This window comes from Schistocerca piceifrons, chromosome X (genome assembly GCF_021461385.2).
Source record: "Schistocerca piceifrons isolate TAMUIC-IGC-003096 chromosome X, iqSchPice1.1, whole genome shotgun sequence".
NCBI lineage: Eukaryota > Metazoa > Arthropoda > Insecta > Orthoptera > Acrididae > Schistocerca > Schistocerca piceifrons.
Window position 1 is genome coordinate 706,931,395 of NC_060149.1, and position 22,600 is coordinate 706,953,994.

At 45.2% G+C, this 22,600-nt stretch overlaps 1 long non-coding RNA gene across 1 annotated transcript in view; it reads left to right on the plus strand.

Annotated features, from left to right (window-relative positions):
• Positions 1-18,504, plus strand: part of LOC124721806 — a 39,026-nt gene extending 20,522 nt beyond the window's left edge. The window contains exons 2-3 of the long non-coding RNA XR_007006395.1: positions 16,239-17,136; positions 17,690-18,504. This is a non-coding gene — a long non-coding RNA (uncharacterized LOC124721806). The remainder of the gene's footprint in view (positions 1-16,238; positions 17,137-17,689) is intronic.
• The last annotated feature ends 4,096 nt before the right edge of the window (positions 18,505-22,600 follow it).

A 22,600-nucleotide genomic window follows, 5' to 3' on the forward strand; every position in this document is an offset into this window, starting at 1 on the left:
AATTTTCTTGGTCCTCCCATGTGTCTTACCTGGTCACCCACTATACCCGGTCCATCAGTGTCACATGTGTCCTAAGCAGTACTTCCTGGGGAGCAGTTAGACCACCGTCCTCTGTTTGTACTGATCCTACGTCCGTTCGAAACTACGCTGTGGGTGTTTCGTTAATTCATCTCATGTCCATCCATCTGCCACCTTAATACGATCCAGCATCATGGAATCCGTTCGGTCACTGGCGCCTTTTACACTAGCCCTGTTGAGTCTCTATGCACAAGCTGCCAAACTATTGCCATCGTATGGGCATGGCGTTCTTCTCCCCGGAGTTCGCTTTTAGCTATTGCTCCAGATGCAGGCTGTTTGTCTGCCATGCCTAGCCACCCATCCTATGCCTCCTTTTTTGATGACTCCCTTTACCACCAGTATGGGGTGTGTCCTCCTCTGTTAACTCTCAGCGTTCGCTTTTGGCTATTGCTCCAGCAGCTTAACTTCGTGCTACCTGCCACATTCACAATGGGTGTGAACCTTCTCAACCTTGGCTTTGCGCGAAGCCGAGCTTGTGAAAGATTCACACCCATGTTCATCTTTGACTTTATTTGCTTCCTAAGGAAACTACTCCTGATTCTGTCGCTGTAAGTTGCTCCACCTACGTACACAAATTAGCAATAGCACCTTTGTGTACACTGATGGCTCTAAGACTGACCTTTGTCCGGTGTGCCTTTGTCATTGCCACTGACCATTTTCAGTATCAGTTTCCAGAACACTGGTCAATATTTACAGTAGAGATCTTCACCCTGTATCAGGCCACACAGTACATCTAGTGATACAGAGTATTTTAATTGTCATATGCTCCGATTGGTTTACCATTGTAGGACTGATAAACCAGTCCCAAGCAAAGAAGGGAAGCCTGAAAGGCAGAAGGAGTATAGAGAGGGAGATGAAATTGAAATCAGTATTATAGAAAGGGAAGTGGACATGGCTGGAGATGGAAGATATGATACTGCAGTAAGAGTTTTAACAAAGCTCTGAAAGATCTAAGTTGAAGTAAGGCCCTGTGTGTAGATGACCTTCCGTCAGAACTATTGATAGCATTGGGGACCCAGGCATGACAAAACTCTTACATTTGGCACGCAAGATGTATGAGATAGGCAAAATACCCTCAGACTTCAAAAAGAATGTGGCGATTCCAATTCCAAAGAAAGCTGTTGTTGACATGTATGAAAATTACCAAACTACCAGTTTAATAAGTCATGGTTGCAAGACGCTTACACAAATTCATTACAGAAGAATGGAAAAACTGGTAGAAGCTGACCTCAGGGAAGATCAGGTGGGATTTCAGATAAATCAAGGAACACATGAGGTTGATTAAAGGCAAACCTACATTTATAGCTTTTGTAGACTTAGAAAAGATTTTCAGTGTTGACTGGAACACACTATTTGAAATTCTGCAGGTAGCAGGGGTAAAATACAGGAAGCAAAAGGCTATTTACGATTTTTACAGAAACCAGATGGCAGTTATGAGTCAAGGGGTATGAAAGGGAAGCAGTGGTTGAGAAAAGAGTGAGACGGGGTTGTAGCCTATACCTGATGTTATTTAATCTGTACATTGAACAAGCAGTAAAGAAAACCAAAGAAAAATTTGGAGTAGGAATTAAAGTTCAGGTAAAAGAAATAATAAACTTTGAGGTTTGCTGATGACGTTGTAATTCTGTCAGAGGCAGCAAAAGACTTGGGAGAGCAGTTGAACAGAATGGACTGTGTTTTGAAAGGGGATACAAGATGAACATCAACAAAAGCAAAACAAAGATAATGGAATGTAGTCAGAGTAAATCAGGTGATACTAAGAGAATCAGATTAGGACACGAGACACTTAAGAGTAGTAGATGAGTTTTGCTATTTAGGAAGCAAAATAACTGGTCTTCTTTTCATGGGAACCAGTAGAGAGGATATAAAGTAGACTGGCACTGGCAAGAAAAGCATTTCTGAAGAAGAGAAATCTGTTAACATTGAATATATATTTAAGCTTTAGGGAGTCATTTCTGAAGGTATTTGTCTAGAGTGTAGCCATATATAGAAATAAAACATGGACAATAAACAATTTAGATAAGAAGAAAATAGCTTTCAAAAAGTGGTGCTACAGAAAAACACTGAAGATTAGATGGGCCGATCATGTAATTAATGAGGAAATACTGAATAGTATAGGAAGACAAGAAATTTGTGGCACAACTTGGCCAAACGAAGGGCTTGGCTGATAGGCCGCATTCTGAGACATCAAGGGATCACCAATTTAGTATTTGAGGGAAGTGTTGGGGGTAAAAGCTGTAGAGGGAGACAAAGAGATGAATACAGTTAGCAGATTCAGAAAGATGTAGGTTGCAGTAGTTATTCGGAGATGAAGAGGTTCACACGGATTGAGTAGCATGGATAGAGTAAACTAGTCTTCAGACTAAAGACAACAACATCATACACAGATTGTCTCAGTGCTATTCAGAGCCTCTGTATGTTGTACACATTCGATTCCTTAGCGCAACGGGTCCAAAAAAGCCTCCACTTTCTTGCTCTTGAGGGAGCCGCTGTGATGTTTATGTGGGTTCCTGGTCATGCCAGTCTGACAGGAAACGAGGCTGCCGATGTTGTTGCCAAGGCTGCAGTCCTCCTACCTCAGCTTGCTGGCTCTTCCTTTCCTTTTGATGAGTTCATTGTTGCCGGCTGTTGGCATGTAGTGTCACTTTGGCATCAGTACTGGTCTTGTAGCTTGGCCGACCTTCTCTTGCCGAGAGGAGATCATTTTCGTTAGGTTGCCTATTGGGCATTGTCTTTTTAGCCATAATCATTTCTAAGGTGGTGATCCCCCACCACTGTGTTCATTACTGTCGACCTTTGATGGTTCTGTATTTCCTGACCGAATTCCCCTTGTTTAACCACATATGTTCTAGTGTATGTTTGCCATCTGAGTTATCAGCCATTTTAGCGAATGGCACATGGGCTGTTGACCACGTTTTACTTTTTATCCGTTGTAGCAGTATGGCGAAGGATATTTAATTTAGTTCGGGACCTCTGCTGTCTCTACAGTGTATTTTGTGGATGTTTCCCCAAAAGGAAGTCCTTGTTCTTAGCTCTCTTTCCTTCCATCGATTAGGCTTAACGTATAGTCACTTTTAGCTATTTTTCTTATTAATGTTCTAGGGTTAGGACATGGGAGCTTATGACATTGGTTGTTTTTGCGCTCTAAAACAAAACAAAACAAGCATATGTAGCTAGTTCGTGTGGTGGGGCTGTTATGTACCCATCTGGACCAAGCTCCCTGGCAACGCAAGGGATTACACTTCTGATATCTGAGCTTTTGCCTCCCCATGTATGCGTAGGAGTGTTGATTGTCATTATGGAGCATAAGAACTGCCCAGCAGTAGCCATGGAGCCAGAAGGCCCTTGCTGTGACTGTGTGGCACTCGTGGGGGAAAGCCCTTGATTGGAGTGGGTGGTATCAGGTATGCATATGAAATTTATTAAGCTCCAAAAAACTGGCTGTTCCTCTGTGACCATTTCTTCAGTTGGTAATGGATCATTGAATGCTGCTTCTTATGACCCTGCAGCCTTCCTTTCCTGGCTACACCCTGGGGGCTACCTGGTTTGCACTAGGATGGATGGGGGGACATTCACTTTTTTTGTGGAAAATATCGAAGAAAAGTTAGGCAAAGTGGAGACTCTTGGTAAGATGCGGTCGTGTTCGCTGTTGATCACAACTACTTCTGGTGCCCAGTTTGCAGCCCTTTGTGATTATGCTCAGCTTGGCAATGTCCCCTGTCCCTCACTGCTCACCAGTCTTTTAACATGGTTCAAGGAGTCATTTTTTTTATTGGGACCTCATTGAGGAGGAACCCCGGGCCAGTCTTGAATGACAGGACATTCATTTTGCTCGGCGTGTGCAGAAAGACCGTAAGGACACTGGCACCTTAATTCTAGCTTTTGAGAGAGATCTTTCTGGAGATCGAGGTTATGTGTTATCAGTGTCATGTGAAGCCATACATCCCACCATCCATGAGATGTTTTTGATGCTTGTGTTTTGGGCACATGCCTTCTCAATGTGTGGCAGACCCTCTGTGCTGAATGTGGACACCCACTCCACGAGGGAAGCCACTGTGTGCCGCTGTCCATGTGTGTTAATTGTCATGACCATCACTCTCCACGCTCACGAGATTGCCTGGCATATAAGAAGGAAAAGAAGATACAGGAGATTAGTCCCTCAATCGTTTATCTTACACTGGGGCTCATCAGAAATGATTGGTTTCGCTGTGTCAATGACTTCAGCATTTGCCAATGTTATGTCCTTTCCCACTCCTCCCTTTTCCTTACCCAAGTCCTATCCCCCCTCTTCTCTCCCCCCCCCCCCCCCTCCCTTTGGTTACCACAACCTCCCTTCTGGATGCTGCTCATACTCCCCAGCTGGAGACGTGTGTCCTTTCTTCAGCATCTGCTGGTGATGGGCCGCCCTCCCATGACCTCTCGCCCCAGCATCTCGGGTCAGAGGTCTCTTACCACCTCTCAGCTATGTAACACACAGTCAGTGTGCCCCAAGATTTCCCCCTCTCTTTTAGTGCCAGACCTTGCAGAAGCCTGCTCTCTGTCTGTGCCCTGCCCTCCTCGACCTCTGAAAGAGAAGAAGTAGAAACATGTCCCAGGACATTCAAACTCCCTCACTCCCCCCCCCCCCCCCCCCTCCCTTAGGTGCCCCTGGAGATGCCATCTCCCTTCTCGCAACCTGATTCTGACCTCTTATGTATGGATGTCACCACATCATCTTCGGTGACAGATGGTGACACCTGGCAGCATGATTGGCTCCAGCCCATTTGCCTCCTGTTGGGATACCCACTCCGTGCTTATTCAGTCGAACTGTAATGGATACTACCATCACCTCCTGGAGTTGCAATGCCTTAATCTCTTATTGCCTTTTACTTGGCAGTTGTCATTCTCAAAGAATTTCATTTTACTGATGCTCACTCACCGACCCTTCGTGGGCTCTGTGCTTTGTCAGAACTGGGTCAGCACTTCAAGGGCATCTGCTGGCATTTGCATGTTGGTCCATATGGGCTTTATTAGTACATGGATCCCCCTTTGTTCCACATTGGGAGCAATTGCCGTCCGGATCCACTCAGACTCTGCGGTCGTGGTTTGCGGCCTCTTATCTCCTTCCTGACAGTCCACCTACATGTGGTGCCCTAACTGCTCCTCCTCCTCCTCCTCCTCCTCCTCCTCCTCCTCCTCCAAGTTGGTGATTTTAATGCCCACCACTCTGTGTAATAGTGCTTATCATTTAGTTGTGGGATCCTCATTGACCAATTTCTTGTAGGCCACAACTTGTGCCTTCTTAATGAGGGTTCTCACACTAATTTTAGTGCTGCATGTGGCACTTTCTCTGCCATTGCTATTTCACTCCCTCCCCCTCCCCTTCTTCCTTCCTTACGCGAGTCACAATGCGATGACCTCTATGATAGTGACCATTTCCCGTTGATTCTCTCCTTCCCCTCTTGATGGCCAGGTTACTCCACTGGGCTTTTCATCATGCTGATTGGTGTCTATACATCTCCCAGGTCATGTTTACTCCTTCTTTGTCACATTGTATTGATTAAGTCATTATGTAATCTGTCCAATAAGATAATACACTGCTAATATTGCTGTCCCCCACTCGATGGGACCTGTTTTCTGTCAGCCAGTCCCCTGGTGGAGCACAGCCATTGCCACCGCCACCTGCGATCGTCATCGTGACTTGCAACATCTTGTTCGGCGCCTGTTCACTGCCAGTCTTATTACCCTTAAATGTCTTTGCACCAAAGTCCATTACTTAATCAAATGGAGCAATTGTGTCCCCCCCGGGGGGTCCACAACTCTTCTGTGGATACGTGCGTAGCGAACACGGGACCCTGAGCTAATGTGGCCCTCCTTCCTTTCCGGGCTGCATACCTTCCTTTTCCACATCCTTCCCCATCCCCCATCTTCGCCCCCCCCCCTCCCCTGCCCCCCTCCACCTCCTTCCTTCCCTTTCTCCCCCTCGGGGCGTATGTTTTGTGCCTATGTCCGGAGACGGACACTCGAAAATGTAACACATTCTTCGCTTTCTCTGCTTGCAAGTCTTCGTCCTTCCTTTGTCCTTCTCTTTTCCTTACCTCTTCTCTTTACCCTTTCTCCACTGCGGTGTTGGAGACCTCTCTTCTTTCCTTTCCCATTCTTTGTTTTTCCCTTTCTCTTTTTTCCTCCCTGTGCGTGTCTGAAGGCCGACCCCCACATTTCCATGCGTAGCCAGTGACGGGGTAACGCGTAATTCCCCGCCCCAGGTAGACAGGTAGGACACGTACATACCCCCTGGTAACGGCCAGGCCCAGGGAGGGGTGATTACCCGAGCTGATACCTTCCGAAAGTGCCAATTGGTCCCTCCGTCCGTTTCGTGGGAGGTGTGACCTGAGGTGTGAACAATCACCTAAGGCAGGAGTGCCCTCAGATAGGGCCCCCACAAGGGAGGAGCGCGCCATTGGAGACGCCGGCAATCATGGGGGATTCTTCTGCAATGGTTTCCTCATCTACCACTATGTCTGCTCACAAGCGTAAGTTCCCCGAGTCTCAGCCACAGAAAGTTCTTCCATCGTTGCCACAGTTCCTCGTTGTTTCTCAGTCTGACAAAGGTCATGACCTCTCCACGGTCAACCCTTTCATTATTCAGAAAGGTGTAGACGCAATTGCAGGTCCTGTAAAGTCTTGTTCCAGATTACGGAATGGCACCTTGTTGTTAGAAACAGTCATTGCCCTCCAGGCACAAAAATTGCTGCGTACTTCACTGCTCCACACCTTCCCTGTCCAGGTGGAAGCGCACCGCACTTTAAATTCCTCACGTGGAGTCGTTTATACCCGCTCCCTCGACGGATTGTCCGACGAGGAAATTCAACACTACCTGTCTGACCAAGGCGTAACGGCTGTTTGTAGAGTCATGAAAAGGGTTGACACGAACATCGTTCCAACCCATACTGTCTTCTTGACATTTGACAGAGTCAACTCCCATCGAAAATAAAAGCGGGCTATGAGATAATTTCTGTTCGCCCCTACTTCCCAAACCCTACGCGTTTCTATCGGTGTCAGCGGTTCAATCATACCAGCCAGTCCTGTTCCAACCCGGCCAAATGTGTTATGTGTGGCAAGGATGCCCATGAGGGTGCTTGTCCACCTCCATCCCCTCGTTGCATCAACTGTATGGGTGACCACGCTGCTTCCTCTCGAGATTGCCCCATTTTTAAAGACGAAAAGCTCATTCAGGAAATCAGAGTGAAGGAAAAGGTGTCGACCTTTGCTTCTAGAAAATTATTCGCCAGTCGAAAGCCCACTGTGCGTCAGACAGGAAAATACAGCACTGTCCTTGCCTCTCCTCGGCCAACAAAGGAGGTGGCCACGCAGACTTGTGATCTCACCTTTGGTGACACGGTCGTCAGATCGGCCAGTGCAAAGATTGCCCGTTCAACCTCCCCACTTTCGCCTGCTCACTCTATGGGTCCCCCTCATCGGGTTCTCAGGTCTGCTAAATCTCGATCCCAAAAGTCAGACACCCGGACTTCCAAAAAAGAGCATACTCGTGAAGATTTTTTACGTACCCCAACTTCACAACCATCGGTTCCTCCTTCATCTAAACATCACGGTTCCAAGAAGGCTAATAAGAAACCCAGTTCCTCTCCTCCGCCATGGCGTGTCCCATCTACAGCACCACCTGGCAGTAACCGCCCTCGGCCGTCTTCTGTGTCACTGAGGCGCACTGCTGGCGGCCGATCAACCGGCCGATCGCTGGTGGCAGGAGCTGCTCCTGAACAACCTATGGATTAGGATCTTCTGCCTTCGGCTGAATACTGTTCCACGCTGTCGGTTGCAAGCCCTGAGCAGTCGTTGAGTTGACGGCAACCTTGGTCCCATTCTTCCATTTTCTGTCTACCCTATGTCCATTATCCATTGGAATATCCGCGGCATTCGAGCCAATCGGGATGAATTGACGATCCTACTCGCCTGTCATCTTCTGTCTTCAGGAAACAAAGCTGCGTCCCCACGACCACTTTGTTTTCCCCCATTTTCAGTCAGTACGATTTGATCTCCCCTCTGTTGAAGGCACTCCAGCACATGGAGGACTCGTGATTCTTCTCCATGATACTCTCCATTATCACCAAATCCCCTTAAACACTTCCTTCCAAGCAGTCGCTGTCCGTCTTTCCCTTTCTGGATACACCTTCTCTCTTTGTACTGTATACATTCCATTGTCCACACCAATGGTACGAGCTGATCTCCTTCATCTTCTTGGTCAGCTTCCACCCCCGTATTTGCTGGTTGGGGACTTCAGTGCCCACCACCCGCTTTGGGGATCTCCACATCCTTGTCGGCGTGGCTCACTATTGCTAGACATCTTCCACCAAGCGGATCTTGTTTGCCTCAACACTGGGGACCCTACATTTTTGTCTGCTTCCACGACAAACTTCTCTCATTTGGACCTTTCGGTCGGTACTGTTCCGCTAGCTCGGCGCTTCGAATGGTTCGCCCTTGCTGATACACACTCGAGTGACCACTTTCCATGTGTCCTTCGATTGCAGCCACAACTGCCACATATGCGCCTGAGATGCTGGAAGTTCGCCCAAGCCAATTGTACACTTTTTTCGTCTCTAGCGACATTCGATGACAGTCACTTTCCTAGTGTCGACGATGAGGTCACTCATATTACAGACATTATTCTTTCAGCTACGGGACGTTCAATACCTCACACCTCCGACTTGCCCTGGCGCCCCCCAGTTCCTTGGTGGAACGAGGCATGCCATGACGCAATATGTCAGCGGCGGCATGCTCTTCGCGTTTTCAGACACCATCCTACATTGGCCAACTGTATCTGCTATAAGCAGTTCCGTGCGCAATGCCGTCGCGTCATCCGCGATAGCAAGAAGGCAAGCTGGGACTTCTTTACTAGCTCATTTAACACCTTCACTCCCTCCTCGGAAGTTTGGAGTCGGATTCGACGGTTATCTGGTGCGCCTAGTTTCTCCCTGGTCTCTGGGCTCACTGTCGCGCATGATACATTAGTGGACCCCATCGCAATTTCTAACTCATTGGGTCAACACTTTGCTGAGATTTCAAGCTCTTCAAATTAACCGCCAGCGTTTCTCCCGAAGAAACGCTCTGCGGAAATGCAACCTCTTGCCTTCTCCTCTCAAAATCGCGAAAGCTACAACACTGTTTTCTCCATGCGGGAACTCCAACATGCACTCTCTTCTTCTCATTATTCCGCCCCGGGACTTCATGGTATCCACATCCAAATGTTGCTGCATTTACCATACCATAGTCTGCGTTACCTCCTTCACCTTTATAATCGAATTTGGACCGACAGTACTTTTCCCAGACGGTGGCGGGAAGCTATTGTCGTTCCTGTTCCGAAACCTGGAAAGGACAAACATCTCCCCTCTAGCTATCGCCCCATTTCTCTCACGAGTAGTGTATGTAAGGTTTTGGAGTGTATGGTGAATTGCCGTTTAGCTTGGTGGCTGGAGTCCCGCAGTCTTTTAACACCTGCCCAATGCGGTTTCCGGAAGCACCGTTCTGCAGTTGACCATCTTGTTGCCCTCTCCACGTATATCATGAACAATTTTCTCCGGAAACGCCAAACGGTAGCAATGTTTTTTGATATGGAGAGAGCATACGATACCTGTTGGAGGACAGGCATCCTCTGCACACTGTTCTCTTGGGGGCTTTCGAGGTTGGCTGTCCCTTTTTCTTCGCGAATTTATGGCAGAGCGCACATTTAGAGTGCGGGTGAACACTACTCTCTCCCGTACTTTCTCCCAAGAAAACGGTGTACCCCAGGGCTCTGTGCTAAGTGTTGTACTGTTTGCCATTGCCATAAATCCTATTATGGATTGTCTCCTTCCTGATGTCTTGGTCTCCCTCTTTGTGGACGATTTTGCGATCTACTACAGCTGTCAACGGACCAGCCTTCTTGAACTACGTCTTCAAGGATGTCTTGATCGCCTCCACTCTTGGAGCATCGAAACCGGCTTCCGCTTTTCTCCCAGTAAGACCGTTTGTGTTAATTTTTGGCATCGTACTGAGTTTCTTCCACCTTCCTTACATCTAGGACCTGTCAACCTTCCGTTTTCGGACATCACTAAATTCTTGGGTCTTATGTTTGATAGAAAACTGTGCTGGTCCTACCACGTTTCCTATCTTTCGGCTCACTGTCTGCAATCCCTCAACACCCTCCGTGTCCTGAATGGTACCTCCTGGGGAGTGGACCGAGTGGTCCTCCTCCGCCTCTATCGCGCCTTAGTGCAATCGAAATTGGACTACGGAAGCATAGTTTACTCCTCTGCTGGCCGGCCGCGGTGGTCTAGCGGTTCTAGGCGGTCAGTCCGGAACCGCGCGACTGCTACGGTCGCAGGTTCGAATCCTGCCTCGGGCATGGATGTGTGTGATGTCCTTAGGTTAGTTAGGTTTAAGTAGCTCTAAGTTCTAGGGGACTGATGACCACAGATGTTAAGTCCCATAGTGCTCAGAGCCATTTGAACCATTTTTTACTCCTCTGCTCGGCCGTCTATTCTTCGTCGTCTTGACTCTATCCACCACCGTGGATTACGTTTAGTGTCGAGCTTTTTACTCCAGCCCTGTGGAAAGCCTTTATGCTGAGACTGCTGAACCTCCGCTGTCCAATCGGCAAGCTGTCCTTCTGAGTCGTTATGCTAGCCATCTGTCTTCCATGCCTGCAAATCCGGCCCATGACATTTTTTTCAACGCCTCCTTGGATGTAGGGTATGCAGGCTGCCCTTCCTCCCTACTACCACAGGGAGTCTGCTTCCGTCAATTGCTCCATTCTCTTTCCTTCCGCTTTCCTAAAACTTTCTTGACAACTTGGGGTACATCACTGCCTTGGCTCCATCCCCGGACCTGCCTGCTCCGTGACCTTTGTCAGTTTCCCAAGGATGGTACCCCTTCACTTGTTTATCATCGGGCATTTGCTGCTCTATGCGCACAAATGAAGGATGCCACATTTATTTACACTGATGGCTCAAAAACATCGTTAGGTGTTGGGAGTGCCTATATTGTTGGCGATACCCCAAATCGATTTCGGCTTCCCGACCAGTGTTCGGTTTATACTGCGGAGCTTTACACTGTTCTCCAGGCTGTCCAATACATCCGTCGCCATCAGCGGATACAGTATGTTATCTGTTCAGATTCTCTCAGCTCTCTCCGCAGTCTCCAAGCTCTGTACCCTGTCCACCCTCTGGTCCACCGGATTCAGGACTGCCTCCACTTGCTCCACTTGGGGGGCGTCTCTGTGGCGTTCCTCTGGATCCCAGGACACGTTGGTATCTGTGGAAATGAGGCGGCCAATATAGCAGCCAAGGCAGCAGTCTCTCTTCTTCGGCTAGCTATTCGCATGATTCCTTTCGCCGATCTACGGAGTGTTTTATGTCGTCGTGTTGCTTTTTTATGGCACGCAGACTCGTCCCAATAATAAATTGCGGGACGTGAAAGCTCTTCCCTGTGCTTGGACCTCTTCCTCCCAAACGCGTCGGCGGGAGGAGGTAATTTTAACTAGACTCTGGATAGGGCACTGTCTTTTTAGCCATCAACATCTTTTAAGTGGGGTCCTCCCCCACTCTGTCCCCACTGCTCTCAGCTGTGGACGGTAGGACACCTTTTACTTGAGTGCCCCTATTTTACTCCGTTACGTGCCAGTCTACAGCTGTCGCCTGATATATCTTCCATTTTAGGAGATGACACGCGCTCAGCCGATCGTGTTCTCGAGTTTATTAGTTCCAGTGAGATGACGTCAGTCATTTGAAGCTCTTTTTGAGGACAACCAACCCCATTCTATAGTGGTTTTTTAAAGCTTTTTAGTTTTTCCAATTTTTTGAGTTTTGTTCCCATTGCTGCTGGTTTCCAGTTTCGTTGCCTCCCCCCCCCCCTCCCCCCCCCCCCCAAGTCACAGACCGGGCACTAATGACCGTAGCAGCTTTGCGCTCTAAAACCATAACAAAAACAAAAAAGGAGCAATTGTGTGTGTGTGTTTGGGATTGCTTTCTCTTCTGTAGGTTCTTCTGTCCATTCGTCATGGGTGTAGGCTATACTCTGCACCCTCCCAGGTTGTCAGCAGCAATCTTCCATTCTGGGCCTTCTCCTTCCAGGTGGCCTTTGTACAGATCCATCAGTTCTCACGGAACACCTCACAACCCATTTTGTGATGGTATGGTGTTGCCTTGTTCCTCCTCTGGAAACAGCAGTCTGAAGCTTCCCGCCTATGTATTACTCCTTGTCAGGCAGAAACCTACAATGAACCTTTCACTGAATGGGGGCTTCTTCAGGCCGTTTCTTCTTCTCACAATTCAGCCCCAGGCTCTTATTCTGTCCATAATCAATTGCTTCAACACCTCATGCCTCCACAATGCCAATATTCTGGTGTTTAACCATATTTGTCTTTAAGGCATTTTCCCTTCTCAATGGAAAAACTGTATTGTGGGTCCTGTATGTAATCCCAGTGAGACTCTGTCATCCCTTGATAGTTACAGGCCAATCAGCCTGATCAGTGTCCCCTGCAAGTTGGATCCTTGAACCTCTAGATATTTTATGTCCTTACCTGTGCAACTTTTGGAAGGGATGGCGTCTGATAGATCATCTGCTTCGATTGGAAACTGCAGTTCGGCAGACCTCTCGTCAGCACCACCCTCTTGTCGCAGTTTTCTTTGCTCTTTGTAAGGCCTACAGCACAGCTTGGTGCCATCACGTCGTCCTTACACTCCATGAGTGATGCCTTTGAGGCCGCACCCTCCCAATTTTTATTTGCCAGTTCTTATCCCAACAGCTGTTCAGAGTTCAGGTTGGCACCATTCTCGAATCTCTGTGGACCCAGGAGAATGGTGTTCCACAGGGCTCTGTGTTAGTGTACTTCTTTCCCTCATCCCTATTAATGGACTTATGGCCTCTGATGGACCGTTTGTCATTCTATTCTGTATGTGGCTGATTTCTGTATTTGGGCTAGCTCCCACTCAGTGGCCTTTGAGGAACGACAACTCCAGGGGTCCATCCGGCACACTTCAACATGGACACACTTGCACGGTTTTCAATTCTCTCAAGGGTGGTGCATTTCTGTCACCATACTATGGCCCAGCCTGATCTAGAGCTCTGCCTTGACACCCAACAGTTCTGTTTCTTGGGCCTTTTTAACAACAAGCTTGCTTGGTTGCTCCATGACCGTCATCTAAATATTGGCTGTTTTCGTAAACTCAATGCCCTTCACTTCCTTGCCTACACATCTTTGGGCACAGATCATTCAACCTTCTCCACCTTTATCAGGCATTAGTTCTGTCAGCTGGAAAGTGGTTCTCAAGTTTATGGATAAGCTGCCCCTTCCACACTGCTCCTCTTAGACCCAATTCACCAGCACGGTATCCATTTAGCCACCAGTGCCTTTCACACTAGCCCTATTGGTAAGTCTTCTGGTTAATGCTTGCATCTCTCCCCTTTTGATTTGGCGGTATGAGCTCCTGGTTTCGTATACCATCACTATTTGCTCTTCTCCTGCTCACCCCTTCTATTCTGTTCTTTTTGCTGCTTTGGGCTGTTGCCTGCCCTCACTACCTGTCCTTGGGTGTGTTTACTGGTTGGGCTATGCCTCGCTTCTTTCTGCCATGATTTCCATCTGTCCTCCTTGGCCTCTCCTCTATGTTCTCTCCACCACCCAACCCCCCCACCCCAGATTAGTTCCTCGGCCCCGGATTCGGATGGATGTCTTCCGGGGTCCAAAAGTCTCCATCACCCCAATTGTGTTGTTTGTTCTAAATGCTCCTATGGGAATGTCAGGGTGCCATTGTTTCTTAAACCAGTGGCTCTAAATCTGCTGATCACGTGGGATGTGGCTGCACGTCTTCTGTTGGCACAGAACACCATCTCTTTCTTGCCACATGTGGTGTGTTTACTGCAGAATTGATAGCCATCTATTGGGCCCCTCTGCTTTATTAAATGATGTTCACCCGAGTTTTATTATGTATGGACTCAATGAGTGGCCTTCAGGCTATAACTTGGTGTTTTTCCTGCCACCTCTTGGTCTCTGCGATTCACAACATTGTCGATCTTGGCGATGCTGTTTGTTTGGTTGATTTCCTTTTGGTTCCTGGCCACATAGGTGTCTTGGGTAATGAACTGGCTGATCATCTGGCTGGGGGTACTAGGCACCTACCCCACCATGCCCCATTATATCACCAGAGGTGGATTTGCAGCAGTATGGTAAATCCCTTTTTGCTCAGTTGCGGGCCAACTCTTGGGAGGCTAACCCCCACCCCCTGTCCAATAAACTTCATGCAATCAAGGAGACTCCAACCACATGACATTTTTCACTCAGTAGGAATCTACCATCCTCTGCTCCACCCCACTTTCCTGTTGTTTCCTTGTCCTGTTGCCCCAATGGTCCTTTTACCTGTTTGTTTGCTTGTTTTCATTTTTCCTGGTCTGGAATGTGCTGTTTGTGGTTGTTTCTCCCTTGGTTTCTGCCACTGTAGGTCATGGGACCTCATTATTAATACAAAGTTCATATTTTTTGCCATTGATTTGTGTGCTTAAGTCTTTGAACAGTGTACACAAGTCACATTAATAATAAAATGTCGGTAACTCTTGCATGGAAAAATTTTTTGAGACTTTTTCAACTGAATATCTCCAGTCATAGCTAATGTAGGTTATCATTATTTTTCACAAACTGTAAATTTATAGACTGTCCACAACTCGCAGTATGGAGGTGGCGCAAAAGAACAATGAAATTTATCATTTGTCCGCCTCTGTACCTTTGCGATCAGCAAGGCATACTGCTAACTGAAAGGGCTTGGGTTCAATTCATGGCCAGGTCAGAGATTTTTCTCGAGTCCTGGACTGGGTGTTGTGTTGTCCTTATGTTTGTATCATCATAAATGAGAAGAGTATTGTCTCCAATACGCTGTCATATCATCTTCCTATTATTGAGATGGCTACATGGGCATGAACCGAAAGCCAATAAATTGAAATACTAATAAAAAAAGTTGCCATCATATCCTGCCATGTCTCAATGGCCAATGGATTCAGATGCTGCACAGGTTGCCGATTCGAACTTGTTTAGCATGGTAGTATGGGTCCAGTAGACAGTTTCTTTGTGTGCCCCACAAAAAGTACTCACAAGGAGTGAGGACACTCCATCTCTGCACCAGTAAATTTGCAGTTGTCCAATGCAGTGACTCTGTTTCCAGAGTGTTCATCAAGAAAGCAAAGCACCCATTCAGTGGTTTGTGGTGTGGCCCCATCTCGCATGGATTGCCCAGTGCTTGGTCAGTACTCTTAAAACTAGCTGTGTAGAGACTAATTGTTCCAGAATTGCAACGTAACCTTCACTAGTGATCGTTTCTTGCATGAAAAAGGGGCCACTAATGCCCCTGCTGCATACTGCAGCCCAAGCAATAACTTTGGGAGAACACAGTGGTTTTGCTTCATGCAAATTGAAATTTTTGAAACACCAAAATAACAAGTTTTCCTTATTCATGACTTTCATTCAGGTGGAAGTGCACTTCATCTGTGAACCAGATGCAGCAAACATCAAATCCTTCTTCATTATCAATTATTGTGAAAATCTGGTTTGCGAAGTCTGTCACACAGCTCATATACATATGTCCTGCTGGCTTTGGATTTTGAATGCAAACATGTTTGGGCTCTGTCTCAGTATTTTCTGCATACTTGAATGCTTCAGACCAGTCTCTGCTACATTTCTTTTGATGGTTTCCTTGGATTTTGCTTAGTAATACCAGAAACCTTTGTGACGTTTTCAGGAATAACCACAGCTTGCCTGAGCCAATCATTCCCCACTAGACCATCAACCTTGCTGCCTGTCAATTGGAATTTGGGGAAGAACTTGTGAATGCTTTTCCCATCAGGTCCTTTCCAAACATTAACTCATGTTACAAAACTGCACCTCGTGCAGGTTACTCTGAGGTTACTAATAATATTGTCTGCCAGGTAATAAATATATAACATGAAAAGCAAGGGTCCCAACACTTTTCCTTGCATACACCTAAGTTACTTCTACATCCAAAATAACAGGCCATGTTCTTCTTGCTGAGAAATCCTCAATTAAGTCTCAATTTTTTTTTTCTGATGTCGCATATAATCATATTTTTTGTTAATAAATGTTAGTGTGGTATCGATTTTACAAGAAACCTGTTTCTTTTTAGATGTCCTGGTCCTGGAGGTGGAAGGATCTGCTCACAATGGAGGCAGCTCCTGTCAGTAAACTTTACCAAATTGTGGGTACAGCTCCAACAGGTATCCTCATGAAACCAACTTGAGAAATTGATAGGAAGAAACAGAAAACTGATTCCAGACATCCCTTAATTTGACCACAAGCATCAGCGACCAGGACCCAGAATTGTGAAAGCGCTTCATGCAGATGACTACAGCAATGCCTTCATTTCTTGGTGCTCGCCTAGTGGAACTTTGACGAGATCTTTCGCCCAAAGCACACGAAACAAATGTCAAAGGAGAACCAGTGGCTGGTTCAGACCTACCTTATGTGATAAGAAAAGATGCTAAACAGATTGATAACTGGGGTTTCACAATGCAAAGTCAACTTCACAAAATAGTGTGTCAGCAGTGATGATGAAATTTGCCATTGTGGTGTAGGACTGTGTTCCAACTTGTGGTATTCCAATGCCAGAAGAACGCATTGTTCAAATGAATACATGATTTCTGGTCCTTCCATCAGTATGCTAACTTATTTCCGGTGCCACCAGTTAGCAGCTTTTCGAAGTATTTCGAAACTTCTGTATAATGGCTGTATAAAACTCTTACAGCTTTCACAATGAACATATCATTTGTTGCTCTTGTCTGTCGATCTTAGTTTTCAAGAAATCAGCGACTCTTCTGCTGAACACAGAAAGGAACTTTCTGGGAGTGTTCTCAATAGCAGGAGATGTTTTGATGGACTATAAACACCTAACTAGCAGTGATTAGATGGAACAAGCATGTCTTTCATCAAGCAAAGTAGCAGATAATCTGGAATGGGAATCTGGAGGGAAGGAGAAGGAGAAGTAAGAGGTCAGTACTTGAAGACTGTGGCGCCTATGAAATCAGGTATGTATTTTTTTTATGTTGCTAAAGAGAGCACAATGATATGACATCATGCATTCATTCCATTGATATCCCTAGAAATTGTTACACCCAGATATTTGTATGAGTCAACTTAGTCCAGTTCTAAATCTTTGATATTGTAGTCTTATTCCTGCATTTTGTGAATGAATGTACAGTTTTACTATTCTGAACATTTAAAAGTAGTTGAGTCATTGGACCACTTTGAAATCTTATCTAGAACTGACTGGACATTTGTGCAGCTTTCTTCAGACGGTACTTCATCAGAGGTAACAGCATCATGTGCAAAAACTCTGAGGTTACTAATAATATTGTGTGCCAGGTAATAAATATATAGCATGAAAAGCAAGGGTCCCAACACTTTGCCTTGCATACACCTAAGTTACTTCTACATCCAAAATAACAGACTGTGTTCTTCTTGCTGAGAAACCCGCAATTCAGTCTCAATTCTTTTTTTTCTGATGTCGCATATAATGATATTTTTTGTTAATAAATGTTAGTGTGGTATCGATTTTACAAGAAACCTGTTTCTTTTTAGATGTCCTGGTCCTGGAAGTGGAAGGATCTGCTCACAGTGGAGGCAGCTCCTGTCAGTAAACTTTACGAAACTGTAGGTACAGCTCCAACATGTATTCTCGTGAAACCAACTTGAGAAATTGATAGGAAGAAACAGAAAACTGATTCCAGACATCCCTTATTTGACCACGAGCATCGGCGACCAGGACCCAGAATTGTGAAAGCGCTTCATGCAGATAACTACAGCAATGCCTTCATTTCTTGGTGCTCGCCTAGTGGAACTTTGACAAGATCTTTCGCCCAAAGCACACGAAACAAATGTCAAAGGAGAACCAGTGGCAGGTTCAGACCTACCTTATGTGATAAGAAAAAATGCCAAACAGATTGATCACTGGGGTTTCACAATGCAAAGTCAACTTCACAAAATAGTGCTTCAGCAGTGATCATGAAATTTGCCATTGTGGTGGCCTGCAGGAGCATCAACATCTATTAGTCTGTTAACAGGAACCTACTGTGCACACTACTAAGAGTGATCTTGCTGCAGCTAAGGAAGCAGCCAAAATTGTCAAATAGTGGGCTTCCACTGAATTTGAAGAGAATTAGCTTGCTGTTTTTTAAATCTTCCTGTCTGTATTTTATCAATTCTTGTTGTACATATTTTACTCTGTATTTTTACTGTTATTAATTTCTATCTGTATGTTACTGAATTTCCTCTAACTGATTTTTTATATGTATTAAATCTCAATATGTATGTCATTAATGCTCTGTCAGTATTGTAATAATTCAATGTCCTGGACATGTAAAATATAGTAAATAAATTTAGAGATTTAAAATAGAGTTCGCGTGTTATTGCTGGCAGTGCTTGCGAAATACAGTTGCACTGTGCTGCTTCTGTTGCTTTACACAGAAATCAATATTCACATGAATTTATCAGAGTTGAATAGGTCAACAGCTCAGCTGTGGTAATAATACTGAAGAAATGACACAGCAACTACTTATTGTTCTGTGTTTCAAAAATTAACAGCTTCAGATGATTTTGCATCCATCTTCTGAAGTTCCTCATGCTATCGTAATAAATTTTAGAGGTACTGAAACAACTGTTCTTGTGTGCAGCTGTTAGTCATTGCTTTCTCACATCCACTCAATCTGCAGCCCTTGATCTTTAACTAGGGGCCATTAGGAGACGCACACTCCTACTATATCCCCGACACTGCCATCAGCTACAACTACTCCTCTGTGCCTTGAGAGGTGTTTACTCCTTTCCTGAAACAGCTATCAGAAGTCCTGTAGTAGGAGCCTGGAGTTGTTCATACCTATTACATTCTGATGTAGAAATCAGCTACCAGAAGTCCACTATTAGAAACCTTGAGTTGGTGTTCGCACCTGCTACATTCTGATGCAGCCATCAGTACTAGACATTCTCCAGTAGAGATCTTGAGATGTCTACTGCTAGTATGTTCTGACCCAGCTGTCTGCTACTAAAAGTCGTCTAGTAAGGCCATTGAGATGTTATCGCCTTCTGTGTTATGATGCAGACATCAGCTATCAGATGTCCTCTAGTAGGTGCCTTGAGAGTTGATTTCCATACCTGCATTCTGACATGACCATTGACTGTTATAAGTCCTCTAGTAAAGATGTTGAGGAGATGTGCACTCTTGCTACGTTCTGACACAACCATCAGCTACTAAAAGTTTTCTATTGCGGACCCTGAGGAGAAGTACATTTCTATTATGTCCTGATACAAACATCGCTACTGCAAAAATCCTCTAGTAGGGGCCTTGAGGAGATGCATACTGCTACTATGTTCTGACACAGCTGTTGGCTACTATAGGAGCTCTAGTATGGGCCTTTAGGATATGTTCACCCTTATTACTACATTCTATCACAGCCTTCAGCTACTCCAAGCACTCAAGTGTGGGCCTTGCAAGTCTTTTTGCTTCAAATGCTAGCTCCCATCGTATCCCTGAATGTTGACCATTTCTCCTGGCACGCCCTGTGTATTTCCAAATGGTAGGCCTGAAATGAAACCATTGCTTTTCTCCCGTTTTGTTGATGTTGGGCTTTGTACGTACTGCCGTTATCTTGCTTTCTGCTCTAATTTGATAGTGGCTCCAGTTGCTTCAGGTATGTCACATTGAGCTGAAGAAACTCATTAATGATTAGATACCATTGAGCTTCCTGGAAAGCATTTGACACAGTGCCTCAGTGTAGTCTGATAACAAAGGTATGAGCATATGACAGAGTAGGTTCCCAGATATGTGAGTGGCTCGAAGACTTCTTAAGTATTAGAACTCTGTACATTGTCCTCACTGGTGAGCATTCATCAGAGAGAAGGGTATTATCCAGAGTGCCCCAGGAAAGTGTGATGGGACCACTGTTGTTATCTGTATACATAAATGGTCTTATAGACAGGGTGAGCAGCAGTCTGTGGCTGTTTGTTGTTGATGCTGTAGTGTATGGGAAGGTGTTGTCACTGAGTGACTGTAGTATGATACCAGATGACTTACACAAAATTTCTAGTTGATGTGATGAATGGCAGCTACCTTTAAATGTAGAAAAATGTAAGTTTCCTGTTTTTACAGATCTATTTGATTTTTGACATGCACGTTTCTTTCTAGTCTCTGGCAGAAACAAGCACGGATTGTTATTTCCCTGAAACGATTATCAGATTCTGAAAAGTGAAATTCCAGTGAAGTCTTCTCTTTTAGAACTATGATACTAGCTGCAGAAATTACCATAGTTCTTTTTGAAAATACAACATTGATAGCAATATCTTTGTAACTTCCTGGCAGATAAAAACTGTGTGCCAGACTCGTACCTGAACACACAAACTTTTGCAGGCAAGTTCTCTGCTAATTAAGCTACTCAAGTACAATTCATGATGCATTCTCACAGCTTTACTTTCGTCAGTATCTCAGAAGAACTTCTGTGAAGTGTGGAAGGCATGAAATGAGCTACTGGCGCGCTCGCTGTGTGTGTGTGTGTGTGTGTGTGTGTGTGTGTGTGTGTGTGTGTGTGTGTGTGTGTGTGTGTGTGTCAGTTGTGACACATTCTCAGATAGCCCAGTCTGTTAAGCAGTTGCCCGGAAAACAAAAGGTCTTGGTTCGGGTTTCAGTCCGGCACACAGTGTTAATCTGCCAGAAAGGTTCACATCAGCATATACTGTGCTGCAAAGTAAAAAAATTCCCCTAGGCTGTGTCTAAGCAGTGTCCCTACAATATCCTTTCTTCCAGGAGTGCTAGTCCTGCAAGTTATGCGTGAGAACTTCTGTGAAGTTTTGAAGATAGGAGATGAGTTACGGGAGGAAGTAAAGCTATGAGAATGGGTCGCGAGTTGTGTTCGGGTAGCTCCATTGGTAGAGTACTTGCCCATGAATGGCAAATGTCGTGGGTTCGGGTCGAGTCTGGCGCACAGTTTTGATCTGCCAAGAAGAAAATTCATTCTGGAATATCTTTGCAATTTATATAGCTGTGAAGAGAGACTGTCATTTAGTGAGGACTTTTTCACAATTCATTTGGACAAAAACAGAATTGAGACCTCTTAAACAGTTCAGGAAATATCTAAGTTGAACAACTTAGCTGACTGACCCTGTATATAAATGCCATAGCAGATAACACAGAAGCACCATAAGGCTGCTCACAGATGATGCTGTTGTGTCGCTAGAATAGTATAGTGAATTGCAGGAAGAGCTGTGTTGGATTTACACTTGGTTCAGGAATTGGCAGCTGACCCTAAACATGAATAAATGTAACACACAGTGCATGAACAGATGAAAAGGCCCATTCTTGTACAATTATGAGTGTTGAAGAAGCACTGAAAGCAGTCGCATCCATTAAATATACGAGAGAGTGCATACAAATTAATTTAAAGTGTTATGACTGCATAAAACTAATTGTAGGAAAGGCAGAGGCCAGACTGAAATTTGTTTGGAGGAATCGTCAGGAAGTGTTGTCCACCCATGAAGTTAGTAACTTACAAACCCTTGTTCTAATATTACTAGAATATTGGTCATCAGTCTAGAACCCTTGCTGGATAGGAAAGATAGAGGAAATAGAGAAGATCCACGAAAGCAGTGCATTACATCCTAGGTTCATTTAGTAAGTGTAAATGTGTCCTGGTGATGTTCATCCAAATCCAGTCATATATGTTACAAGAGATGCATTGTTTATCATGGTGTAGTATGCTGTTAAAATTCTGTGAACACATTTCTAGAAGTGTGAACTGTTATATTGTTTCCCCCTATTATATCATGAAGAAAAAAAAATCATGAAGGTAACCTGTGAGAGGAGAGATCTGAGCTCACAGAGGCTTACTGATAATTATTTTTCCTGCACAACATTTGTGACTGGAACATTAAAGAGGGGGGGGGGGGGGAGGAGGAGGAAGGAGATTAGAGTGGTACACAAAGTACCACACACCATAAGATGGCTTGCAAAGAATGGAGACAGGTAATGAATAGTAGCAACGGCACAAATGCTACTGGTAAAGTAAATTTAGCCTTTGTCAAAAATAGATAACGCGCGCGCGCCCACACACACACACACACACACACACACACACACACACACACACACACACACACACACAATGACCAGTCTCTAGTCTGGAGCCAATTACATTGTTACATTCCATCCTGGATTTTCCATTGTTTGGTAAAGTAAACAGTGTTTTGAAAATGAAGTTTCTTGTATGCATAAAATTGAATATTTAAAATGAGTGTGCATTACTGTTTTTAACAAATGGTTGTGATTTATGGACTTTTAAACTGAAAAATCATTCAAAAACTGAGGTTAATCAGCAGTGGAGGAGTGCATGTTGGGAATCAGTTGGAGACGCACAAACCAATGAATATAATGAACTGGAATCTGAAACTACGATAATAATAAAAATGCTAAGCAGGTGAGCAGGACATGTAGGTAAGTATATAGATGGT